Genomic DNA, 10,553 nt, shown 5'->3' with positions numbered 1-10,553 from the left:
CCAGGAAATACCAGGAGTTGTGTGTATTTTTACAATACCAACACCGTTCTCTTGATGCATTCCATTTTGAAACATTGGGGCAGATCTATTAAGCCTGGTGAACTGATAAAGTGCAAGGTGATAAAGTACCAGCCAGTCAGCTCCTAACTGTCATTTTTCAAACCCAGCCTGTGACATGGCAATTAGGAGCTGATTGGCTGGTACTTTATCACCATGCAAATTATCATTTCACCAGGTTTAATAAATCGTCCGCTTATTCATTTATGTACGAGTAGTTAGAAGTAGAAGAACTCTAACAGAAACCACTAAGCTCATCTACAGCCACACCACACTGTATATGCCCAATATCACCTGATCTTAGGCCTGGTTTGTTCTTGGATGTGAGACCACCTGGGAATACCAGGTGCTGTAGGTAGTTTTATACTACCAACACCGTTCTCTTGATGCATTCTATTTTGAAACTTATTCATTGATGTAGAAGTTAGAAACAGCAAAAATCATCTACAGCCGCATCACACTGGATATGTCCAATCCAGTGGCGTAACTAGAAATTTTTCTCCCCCAAGCCAAGAAATTCTTCGGCGCCCCCCCCCCCCCCCCTTCATGCTCCATAATTGGGAGCAAGAAAGGGATAAATATGCGCGCGCCTAAGGCGCGCGCGTCAAAAAAGGGGCGTGGTTTTGTTGGAGTGGGCGTGGTTTCACATAAAGGGGCGTGGCATTGCAGGAAAAGACTACCTTATACCCCAGTTTTGCAACCTGCACGCCCATACGTTGGCCACCACAGGAAAGAAAAATAATCCTGATTCATGCCCCTTACATTATTTGTCATTTTTCCTCCTTATAGTAATGCCCAGTATACATTATGCCACATACTGCAATGGCCCTTAGACATTATGCCGCACACAATAATGCACGACACAATATGCACACACTGTAATGCCCCCGACACATTATGCCACACACCGTAATGTCTGTGACACATTATGCCACACACCGTAATGCCTGTGACACATTATGACAGGAATCGCAATGCCCGTTATACATTATGCTACACACTGCAATGCCCCTGATACATTATAGCACATACAATGTCTGTGACACATTATGACACACACCGCAATGTCCGTGATACATTATGCCACACACTGCAATGCCCGATACATTATAGCACATACAATGCCTGTGACACATTATGCCACACACTGCAATGACCTTGAGACATTATACCACAATGCCCGTGATATAGTATACCATACACCGTAATGCCTGTGACACATACCGCAATGCCCTGCCCGTTATACCCTATGCCACACATCGCAATGCCCGTTATGTATTATGCCACACTGCAATGACCCTGAGACATTATACCACATACCACAATGCCCGTGATATAGTATACCACACACCGTAATGCCTGACACATTATGACACACACCGCAATGTCCGTGATACATTATGCCACACACTGCAATGACCCTGAGACATTATACCACATATCACAATGCCCGCGATATAGTATACCATACACCGTAATGCCTGCGACACATTATGACACACACCGCAATGTCCGTGATACATTATGCCACACACCGTAATGCCCATTACACATTAAGTCCTACAGTAAGGCTTCTAATTACTTTTCAATTACCTGCTCGTTGTCAGGGGTTTCATGCACTGGGTGTCATGCTCGTTGCCAGGGGTTTCATGCTCTTGGTTCCATGCACGGTGCCAGGGGTTTTCATGCTCAGGGTGTCATGCTCGTTGCCAGGGGTTTCATGCACTGGGTGTCATGCTCGTTGCCAGGTGTTTCATGCACTGGGTGTCATGCTCGTTGCCAGATGTTTCATGCACTGGGTGTCATGCTCGTTGCTAGGAGGTAGTCCTTGTTGCTAGGGCTGTGCTCCCAGTGCCACATATGTCCCCAGTGCCAGATATTCCCCCACGGTGCCAGGTACTTACATGCCCCAGTGCCAAATATAGTCGTCCCCCCCATGTGCCAGGTACACATATGCCCCCAGTGCCAGATATTCCCCCCCAGTGCCATATATGCCCCCAGTGCCAGATATTCCCCCCAGTGCCATATATGCCCCCCGTGCCATATATGCCCCCAGTGCCAGATCCCCCCCCCAGTGCCATATATGCCCCCAGTGCCAGATATTCCCCCCCAGTGCCATATATGCCCCAGTGCCAGATATCCCCCCCAGTGCCAGATATGCCCCCAGAGCCAGATATTCCCCCCAGTGCCAGAAATGCCCCAGTGCCAGATATTCCTCCCTCCCCCCCCGTGCCATATATGCCCCCAGTGCCAGATATTTACCCCCCCCCGCCGTCGCTTTTTGGAGGGACACGGAGGGCACAGCTCGTCTCTCCTGTGTCCCTCCTGCTGCATCATCTCCGGCGGCCGCGGGTCTAATAGGGGGAAGTGCCGGTTCGTGAGCCAATTAGAGCTCACGGACGGCACTTCCCCCTATTAGACCCGCGGCCGCCGGAGATGATGCAGCAGGAGGGACACAGGGAGGCGCGCTGTGTGCCCTCCGTGTCCCTCCAAAAAGCGGCGGAGGGAAGGAGACTGCAGACTGACATGCGGACGCTCGTCCGCATGTCAGTCTGCTGTAAATCAGTGGCGCCCCCGCAGCCCCTCGCCCCCAAGCCACCGCGAGGACTGCGGGGGCAGTAGTTACGCCACTGGTCCAATCTCATCTGATGATGGAAGCTAAGCAGTGTTGTGCCTGGTTTGTTTTTGGATTTCAAGTCCTGCCTTCTGGTTTGGCCACGGCACCTCGGATATTCACCAAGGTCATGGCCGTGATGACGACCCTTCACCATCAGAGAATCAGGATCCTGCCAAATCTGGACGACTTGCTGATCCTGGTGAACTCCCAAGAGGTTCTCCACAGTTATCTGGAACTGGCGGTCCAATTCCTAAAAGTCCACGGGTGGCTCATCAACTGAAAAAAGTCCTCGCTGGTCCCTGCTCGGAACATTGTGCACCTAGGGGCACTGCTGGACACACACAGCCAACAATTGTTTCTGTCTCCAGAGAAAGTCCTGAAAATTCAGGACAGTATCGTCCTCTCTCGCCCAAGAGTGTTGATACACACAGCGATGCAAGTACTAGACCTCATGGTGTCGGCTTTCGATATGGTAGAGTACGCTCAATTTCATTACCGCCCTCTGCAGAGGTTAATCCTCTCCAAGTGGGACGGCCTGCCTCATCGGATGATGTCTCAAATGATCTCCTTGACTCCGGAGGTTCGTCTGACACTGAGCTGGTGGCTACAGGACCAACAGTTGAGCAGGGGCCATCCCTTCTGGATCTCCAACTGTGTCCTCCTGACAATGGATGCCAGTCTTTTGGGCTGGGCCATGGTGTTGGAGCAACACTTTCTCCAGGGTCGGTGGACCAGGGAGGAATCTCTCCTCCTGATATACATTCTGGAATTGCAGGCAGTGTTCAATTAATTGACACTGGCCCTGCCTCTAGTACAGAACAGGCCTGTTCAAGTACAATCTGACAACGCCACCACGGTAGTGTACACAAATCATCAAGGCGGCACTCGAAACTGCATGGCAAAGCTGGAAGTATCAAAAATCCTCCGTTGGGTAGAAAGTCATCTGACAGCAATATCGGCAGTGTTCATTCCCGGAGTCCTCAACTAGGAAGCGGATTTCCTCAGTCGTCAGGACGTTCACGCTGGAGAGTGGAGAGGCCGCAGCAGAAATGTCTGCACTGGTGTCAGTAGGTGACTGAGGCAGGGATGACTGGGAGATAGTGGGTGACTGAAGCATGTATGAGTGGGAGATAGTGGGTGACTGAGGCCGGGGTGACTGGGAGATAGTGGGTGACAGGGAGATAGTGGGTTACTGAGGGAGGGGTGATAGGAAGGAGTTGGGTAAGTATGGGAAGAAAGTGGGTGACAGGTATAATAAATGACTAAGGCAGGGGTGATAGGGAGATAGTGGATGACTGTGGCAGGGGTGACAGGGACAGTAAGAGACTGAGGCAGGGGTGACAGGGATAGTGGCTGACTGAGGCAGGGGTGACTGGGAGATAGTGGGTGACTGAGGCAGGGTTGACAGGGATAGTGGGTGACTGAAGCAGGGGTGATAGGGTGACAGTGGGTGACTAAAGCAGGGGTGACTGGTATAGTGGGTGACTGAGGCAGGGATCGCAGATATAGTGGTTGACTGAGGCAGCGGTGACTGGGAGATAGTGGGTAACTGAGGCAGGGGTGACAGGGAAAGTGTGTGACTCAGGCAGGGGTGATAGGGAGATAGTGGGCTGCATATCTCTGCCTCACTGCAGCAGCACATTCCTGCTTCAATGACAGCAGCACATCCCTACCTCACTTATAGCAGCACATCTCTGCCTCGCTGACAGCAGCACATCCCTGCCTCGCTGACAGCAGCACATCCCTGCCTCGCTGACAGCAGCACATCCCAGCTTCACTGACAGCAGCACATCCCTGCTTCGCTGACAGCAGCACATCCCTGCTTCGCTGACAGCAGCACATCCCTGCCTCGCTGACAGCAGCACATCCCTGTCTCGCTGACAGCAGCACAGCACTGCTTCGCTGACAGCAGCACATCACTGCTTCACTACCAGCAGCACATCCCTGCCTCACTGGCAGCAGCACATCCCTGCCTTACTGACAGCTGTATATAGGGCCTAATTCAGACCTGATCCCTGCTGTGCATATTCACACAACAGGAGATCAGGTCTGAAGTGCGTGTGTGCTGGTGCCGCAGTGCACCGGCACATGCCAGAGATGCGATCAGCATCTCTGCCCAGTGAGCGCCTCTGCCTGATTGACAGGCAGAGGCGGTCACTGGGCAGGAGGAGTCGGGCCAGCGGCGTTGTGCCGCCATTTTGGGGGCACAGTCAGGACAACGCAGACATGACCGGACCGTATGGGGGCGGGCCGTGACGGCTGCGTGACCCGGACAGCAACGGGCCTTATTTACTAAAATCTCAGATAAATTTTATGGCATTTATGTGCAGTCTAGTTTGCACAGTTGATAGAGTGTTGATCTTGCACTATCAATGTAAGCCTCACATAGGTTTGATACACATGTAAGTTTGTTTTTATTTTACTACATTGTGGTTTGTGGCTCTATACCATGTAATGCATGTCTTTTAACAGTAGTCAAGTCTTCCAATGTGCTTGTTAGTGAAACCCAATAGATAGCTTTATTTTATTTTGTTTCTTCAAATATTGAATGCATATGTCTTATAACTTTTTTTTTTTTTCAATATACAGGTTGAGTATCTGTATATACATTTTTATTATAAGATTTTCAATGACACAAGTACATCCAAGTTGCAGATTATGGATTGTGAAGGACAAATCAACCATATAAACAATTTAAGCAATTTAAATTGCATGCAGGTAGTAGAATATCAAACTCCTTGGATGAGAGTTGGTCGTAATAAACTAGGATAGAAAAGAATAAAGTAGAAAATAAGATTTTAAACCTACCGGTAAATCTTTTTCTCGTAGTCCGTAGAGGATGCTGGGGACTCCGTAAGGACCATGGGGATAGACGGGCTCCACAGGAGACATGGGCACTTTAAGAAAGACTTTAGTTCTGGGTGTGCACTGGCTCCTCCCTCTATGCCACAGTTAGAGAAACTGTGCCCAGAGGAGACGGACAGTATGAGGAAAGGATTTTGTTAATCCAGGGCAAGATTCATACCAGCCACACCAATCACACCGTATAACTTGTGATAAACTACCCAGTTATCAGTATGAAAAAACAACATAGCATCAGTGCAGGACCGATGCAACTATAACATAACCCTTATTGAAGCAATAACTATATACAAGTATTGCAGAAGTAGTCCGCACTTGGGACGGGCGCCCAGCATCATCTACGGACTACGAGAAAAAGATTTACCAGTAGGTTTAAAATCTTATTTTCTCTAACGTCCTAGAGGATGCTGGGGACTCCGTAAGGACCATGGGGATTATACCAATGCTCCAAAACGGGCGGGAGAGTGCGGATGACTCTGCAGCACCGATTGAGCAAACATGAGTTCCTCCTCAGCCAGGGTATCAAACTTATAGTATTTTGCAAAGGTGTGTGAACCCGACCAAGTAGCAGCTTGACACAGCTGTAGTGCCAAGACCCCTCGGGCAGCCGCCCAAGAAGAGCCCACTTTCCTCGTGGAATGGGCCTTGACCGATTTCAGTAACTGCAATCCAGCCATAGAATGCGCTTGCTGAATCGTGTTACAAATCCGGCGAGCAATAGCCTGCTTTGAAGCAGGGGCACCAATCTTGTTGGTTGCATACAGGACAAACAGCGCTTCAGTTTTCCTGACTCTAGCCGTCCTGGCCACGTAAATTTTCAAAGCCCTAACCACATCAAGTAACTCGGAATCCTCCAAGTCACGCGTAGCCACAGGCACCACAATAGGTTGGTTCATATGAAAAGATGAGACCACTTTTGGTAGGAATTGAGGACGGGTCTGCAATTCCGCTCTATCCACATGGAATACCAAATATGGGCTTTTATGTGACAAAGCCGCTAATTCCGACACTCGCCTAGCCGAAGCCAAGGCTAATAACATGACCACCTTCCATGTGAGATATTTTAACTCCACTGTTTTAAGTGGTTCAAACCAGTGTAATTTTAGAAAACTTAACACCACGTTAAGGTCCCAAGGTGCCACCGGAGGCACAAAAGGAGGCTGAATATGCAGCACTCCTTTTACAAAAGTCTGAACTTCTGGAAGAGAAGCCAATTCTTTTTGAAAGAAAATGGATAAGGCTGAAATCTGGACCTTAATAGAGCCTAATTTTAGGCCCAAATTCACTCCAGTTTGTAGGAAGTGAAGGAAACGGCCCAGATGGAATTCTTCCGTAGGAGCATTCCTGGCCTCACACCAAGAAACATAATTTCGCCATATACGGTGTAATGTTTTAACGTTACATCCTTCCTAGCCTTTATCAGCGTAGGGATGACCTCAACCGGAATGCTAGGATCCGGCATTCAACCGCCATGCCGTCAAATGCAGCTGCGGTAAGTCTTGGAACAGACAGGGCCCCTGATGCAACAGGTCCTGTCTTAGAGGGAGAGGCCACAGATCTTCTGTGAGCATTTCCTGCAGATCCGGATACCAGGTCCTCCGTGGCCAATCTGGAACAATGAGGATTGTTCTCACTCCTCTTTGTCTTATTATCCTCAACACCTTGGGTATGAGAGGAAGAGGAGGAAATACATAGACCGACCGGAACACCCACGGTGTCACTAGGGCGTCTACAGCTACTGCCTGAGGGTCTCTTGACCTTGCGCAATACCTCTGTAGCTTTTTGTTGAGCCAGGACGGCATCATGTCTATCTGTGGCAGTTCCCACCGACTTGTAATCTGTGCAAAGACTTCCTGATGAAGTCCCCACTCTCCCGGATGTAGGTCGTGTCTGCTGAGGATGTCTGCTTCCCAGTTGTCCACTCCCGGAATGAACACTGCTGACAGTGCGCTTGCGTGATTCTCCACCCAGCGAAGAATTCTGGTGGCTTGTGCCATCGCCACTCTGCTTCTTGTGCCGCCTTGGCGGTTTACATGAGCCACTGCGGTGACGTTGTCTGACTGGATCAGAACCGGTTGGTCGCAAAGTAAGGTCTCCGCTTGACGTAGGGCATTGTATATGGCCCTTAGTTCCAGGATGTTGATGTGAAGACAAGTCTCTTGACTTGACCAAAGACCTTGGAAATTTCTTCCCTGTGTGACTGCTCCCCAACCTTGGAGGCTTGCGTCTGTGGTCACCAGGATCCAGCCCTGAATGCTGAATCTGCGTCCCTCGAGAAGGTGAGCACTCTGCAGCCACCACAAGAGTGATACCCTGACCCTGGGGGACAGGGTGATCAACCAATGCATCTGTAAATGTGACCCGGACCACTTGTCCAGTAGGTCCCATTGGAAAGTCCTCGCATGGAACCTGCCGAATGGAATGGCCTCGTATGATGCCACCATCTTTCCCAGGACTCGAGTGCAGTGATGCACTGACACAAGTTTTGGTTTCAATAGGTTCCTGACAAGAGTCATGAGTTCCTGGGCCTTTTCTATCAGGAGATAAACCCTCTTCTGGTCTGTGTCCAGAATCATGCCCAAGAAAGACAGACGAGTAGTAGGAATCAACTGCGACTTCGGGATATTGAGAATCCAGCCGTGTTGCTGTAACACTTTCAGTGAAAGTGATACGCTGTTCAGCAACTGCTCTCTTGATCTCGCTTTTATGAGATCGCCCAAGTACGGGATAATTGTGACACCTTGCTTGCACAGGAGCACCATCATTTCCGCCATTACCTTGGTGAAAATTCTCAGGGCCATGGAGAGACCAAACAGCAACGTCTGAAATTGGCAATGACAGTCCTGTACCGCAAATCTGAGTTACGCCTGATGAGGTGGATAAATGGGGACATGAAGGTATGCATCCTGTACACAAATGCGGACAACAGGTGTCAAGCCGTGTGTTGCCTTTGTCAAGCTGTAATAAGTAGGGATAAGGACGTTAACAACCTCGGAACATCCTCCCTTATACGTCACCTGCAGCGCATTCATCATAAGTCAGTGACAAGTTCAAAAACTTTGGATGACAGCGGAAGCAGTCCACTAACCACTAAATCCCTTCCTCTTGTAACCAAGCTCCTGCAAACCACACCACCAACTCCCTCAGTGTCAATTTCCTCCTTAGACAGGAGAGCCAATAGTCCTGCAGGCCATGTCACTGGCAAGTCTGACGAGTCCTCTCCTGCCTGGGATTCCTCCGATGCATCCTTGAGTGTAACGCCTACTGCTGCTGGCGCTGCTGTTGTTGCTGCTGGGAGTCGATCGTCATCCCAGAGGGGAAGTCGGAAGACCACTTGTACTTCTTCCAGTAAGCAATTGACTGTCCAACAGTCCTTTGCGAGGAAGATGAAATATCACAGCAGTCATCCTGCTGCAAAGTGGATAACTCAGGTCTGGGTGGTGAGAAACGTGGTTCCGGTATCCATCGTTAATTTAGAGGCAACTAGAGACTTGATTGAGGTACTGTGTCCCCGGTACCAAATACCCTCTAGGTTCCATTTCTCTAGGCAGGCGATACCGAAAATGTACACAGACCTCAGAAAAAGAGTCACCAGTGTCCTAAAAAATGCAGTTGTACCCAATGTCCACTTGTCTGTGGTTAAGTGGAGCAGGGCAGACTCAGGACTATATGACTGTGACAGCCCACTGGGTAGATGTATTGCCTCCCGCAGCAAGAACAGCAGCGGCGGCACCAGTAGCAGCATCTCGCAATTGCCAACTCGTTCCTAGGCAGGCTACGCTTTGTATCACCGCTTTCCATAAGAGGCACACAGCTGACAACCACTTACGGAAACTGAGGAACATCATCGCAGAATGGCTTACCCCAATTGAACTCTCCTGGGGATTTGTGACATCGGACAACGCCACCAATATTGTGCGTGCATTACATCTGGGCAAATTCCAGCACGTCCCATGTTTTGCACATACATTGAACTTGGTGGTGCAGAATTATTTAAAAAACGACAGGGGCGTGCAAGAGATGCTGTCGGTGGCCCGAAGAATTGCGGGCCACTTTATGCCTTCAGCCACCGCATGCCGAAGACTGGAGCACCACCAAACATTCCTGAACCTGCCCTGCCATCATCTGAAGCAAGAGGTGGTAGCGAGGTGGAATTCAACCCTCTATATGCTTCAGAGGATGGAGGAGCAGCAAAAGGCCATTCAAGCCTATACATCTGCCCACGATATAGGCAAAGGAGGGGGAATGCACCTGACTCAAGCGCAGTGGAGAATGATTTCAACGTTGTGCAAGGTTCTGCAACCCTTTGAACTTTCCACACGTGAAGTCAGTTCAGACACTGCCAGCCTGAGTCAGGTCATTCCCCTCATCAGGCTTTTGCAGAAGAAGCTGGAGACATTGAAGGAGGAGCTAAAACAGAGCGATTCAACTAGGCATGTGGGACTTGTGGATGGAGACCTTAATTTGCTTAACCAGGATTCAATCTGTTGAAATCAGAGCACTACATTTTGGCCGCCGTGCTCGATCCTAGATTTAAAACCTACATTGTATCTCTCTTTCCGGCAGACACAAGTCTGCAGAGGTTCAAAGACCTGCTGGTGAGAAAATTGTCAAGTCAAGCGGAACGTGACCCGTCAACAGCTCCTCCTTCACATTCTCCCGCAACTGGGGGTGCGAGGAAAAGGCTAAGAATTCCGAGCCCACCCGTTGGCGGTGATGCAGGACAGTCTGGAGTGAGTGCTGACATCTGGTCCAGACTGAAGGACCTGGCAACGATTACTGACATGTCGTCTACTGTCACTGCATATGATTCTGTCACCTTTGAAAGAATGGTGGAGAAAAAGAGGCAATTTGGAGGCCCTTGCACAAACTGGCTTTATTCTACCTAAGTTGCCCTCCCTCCAGTGTGTACTCCGAAAGAGTGTTTAGTGCGGCCGCTCACCTTGTCAGCAATCGGCGTACAAGGTTACTTCCAGAAAATGTGGAGAAGATGATGATCATCAAAATTAATTATAAT

The sequence above is a fragment of the Pseudophryne corroboree genome, unplaced genomic scaffold (genome assembly GCF_028390025.1).
Source record: "Pseudophryne corroboree isolate aPseCor3 unplaced genomic scaffold, aPseCor3.hap2 scaffold_990, whole genome shotgun sequence".
NCBI lineage: Eukaryota > Metazoa > Chordata > Amphibia > Anura > Myobatrachidae > Pseudophryne > Pseudophryne corroboree.
This window is presented reverse-complemented; position numbering follows the sequence as displayed.